The sequence below is a fragment of the Saccopteryx bilineata genome, chromosome 9, assembly GCF_036850765.1.
Source record: "Saccopteryx bilineata isolate mSacBil1 chromosome 9, mSacBil1_pri_phased_curated, whole genome shotgun sequence".
NCBI lineage: Eukaryota > Metazoa > Chordata > Mammalia > Chiroptera > Emballonuridae > Saccopteryx > Saccopteryx bilineata.
In genome coordinates this window covers 81,749,542-81,752,082 of record NC_089498.1, presented here as the reverse complement: position 1 = coordinate 81,752,082, position 2,541 = coordinate 81,749,542, and the positions used below count along the sequence as shown (strand labels likewise).

The following is a 2,541-nucleotide window of genomic DNA, read 5'->3' as shown; positions in this document are numbered from 1 at the left end:
CCCTAAACCCTCCCTCCCGATTGCCATGTTCACATGACACCTCTGACCAGCCCTGTCAGAGGGTCTTCCCGGCTGGAAGGAAAGCTGCTGAGACAGAGTGGTCTCAGGGTGGTGGGAGACTCGAGCCCCCTTCCATCTGGCATCCCCCATCACAGCCCTGAAGCTTAGCCAGTAGCTGGCACTGCCTCCCGGATTCACAGAGCTGGTCTGTCCCTTTGTCAGAGATCTGAGAGTGGCATAAGCCACCGAGTCTTCTCTTTTGCAGATCAAATGGCTCCAGGTTCATTCTTCAAAAATGCCTCACATTGCATGGCCCTGCATCCTGTACCTTTGCAGGGACAGTGGGAGCAGAGGAGGCTGGCAGAGAAGCCACGTGGACAGTTGCAAGCCATCAGGAGAGCTTCCAGGGGCCAGAACTAGATGCCCGTCTGGGCCGGAGAGGGGAAGTCCAGGGCAGCCAGGCTGAACAGCGACCCCCTCCTCACTCTGGGTTCTTAAGGAACCTTCCCTGTGTTCCTCAGAGGGACTGCAGAGGGACAGAGCAGGGCCTGTGCCACTCAGCCTCCTCAGGGTCTATCATAGCACAGGATGAACGGCCAAGACCTCACCCTGCAGCCCACCTAGTGCACAGGGGAACGGCTGAGTCCCCTTGAAATTGTAGGGTTGGGCTTCAGGGCTCAATGATACCGTTTTCTAAGGGCAACAGGAATTTTTTTTCCTGGAGAGGAGGTCTCCTGCTGGGATGGTTCAGCCTTGTTGAGCGGCGTCCACACCAAGTCTGGGCAGCATTCCGAAGCAGTCCGTCCAGGGCACCTCCCCTACTTGGGCCTCAGACAGAGCCTGAGATCCTGCCTGTCAGAGCAGCCCAGTACCTCCACCATGCTCTTGTTGAACGTTTACTTGATCATCTTGATAGGTTCGCTTTACTTTTTGCACCACTTTTTGCACCTAGAAAGGCAAGGTCATGTGACAGGCAGGGTAACTGGGTTTAGAGCCTGGATGAGAATATGCATCTTCTTCCCCTTGACTTGAGGCAATTTATTATGTACAAAACACAGTGGTCGGTTTAGAAAATGCTTTACTGCTGTGTAACCCACAGGGTCTCTTTTTTTTTTTTTTTTGTATTTTTCTGAAGCTGGAAACGGGGAGAGATAGTCAGACAGACTCCCGCATGCGCCCGACCGGGATCCACCCGGCTCGCCCACCAGGGGCGACGCTCTGCCCACCAGGGGGCGATGTTCTGCCCCTCCGGGGTGTCGCTCTGTTGCGACCAGAGCCACTCTAGCGCCTGGGGCAGAGGCCAAGGAGCCATCCCCAGCGCCCGGGCCATCTTTGCTCCAATGGAGCCTCGCTGCGGGATGGGAAGAGAGAGACAGAGAAGAAGGAGAGGGGGAGGGGTGGAGAAGCAGATGGGCGCTTCTCCTGTGTGCCCTGGCCGGGAATCGAACCCGGGACTTCTGCACGCAAGGCCGACGCTCTACCACTGAGCCAACCGGCCAGGGCCCACAGGGTCTCTTGAAAGGCTGATTACAATGGCACTAGGTGCTCAATGAATGTTGATGGAAAAGAGAGAAGCATCCAAATGGGAAAGTTAGAACATCTGGATATCAGCCTGTAATCAAGTTGTAAATGGTCTCTTGGCAAGAGGCTCCAGCATGGGATGGAGAACTAGAGAAGCAAAGAGTAAGTTCTTGGGGCCTGAGGGACACCCATGTCCATTCTGAATCCTCTAGCCCTGAGCCCTGTGTCTGGCTGAGAGCACCACTATCTCTACGACAGCTGTACTTATGGTCAGCACAGAGAAGAAAGGAACTTGCTGGCCTCACCCTGACAGCCCTGAGACACGGATCACCGGTAAGTACTCCCCCCACCCCCCTGGCCTCTTGACAGAGCCCCCACAAAGCCACTAAAGTCTGTACAAGGGCTTTGGTTCTACTTGGAATCTGACCCCAGAAGAGGTAATATAGTAACTCCTTATCCCCATTGACACCACTGCATGGCTACTTTGGAGAAGTGGGAACTGGAAATAGGACCCTGGAATGTGTTGCAGGATTTTATTCAGGAGCCTGAACTCTCCTGGAACTCCCCTGGAATGTGGGGAGGAGGGAGGGTCGAGTGCTGACTGCTCCTGGCACTGGGCTAGGTGCTCTGAATGCCCACATCCAGACTGTGAATTAGATAGCATTGTTTCCATTAGCAACGGAGGGACTTCAAAGAAGAAATAGCTGGCGTGTGTCGCATTGTCAGTAACTCCCAGACTGGGGCTGAAACTCACGCCTGGCCCTGGAGCCTGCCTTGCTCGCCCTTACCTGGTGTTGGCTGGTGCTGGCGCAAAAGGAAGCGTTTTGCATGTGTTACTTCGTTTAACTCTTCCCAATATTGTGATTAGATGTTATTCTCATCTGCATTTTTTTTTTTTTTCATTTTTCTGAAGCTGGAAACAGGGAGAGACAGTCAGACAGACTCCCGCATGCACCCGACCGGGATCCACCCGGCACGCCCACCAGGGGCGACGCTCTGCCCACCAGGGGGCGATGCTCT

At 54.5% G+C, this 2,541-nt stretch overlaps 1 non-coding gene across 1 annotated transcript; it reads right to left on the bottom strand.

Moving 5' to 3' along the window:
• Positions 1-1,427: 1,427 nt before the first annotated feature.
• Positions 1,428-1,503, bottom strand: TRNAA-UGC (transfer RNA alanine (anticodon UGC)). The gene has a single exon. It is a non-coding gene; the product is annotated as a tRNA-Ala (tRNA).
• Positions 1,504-2,541: the final 1,038 nt, after the last annotated feature.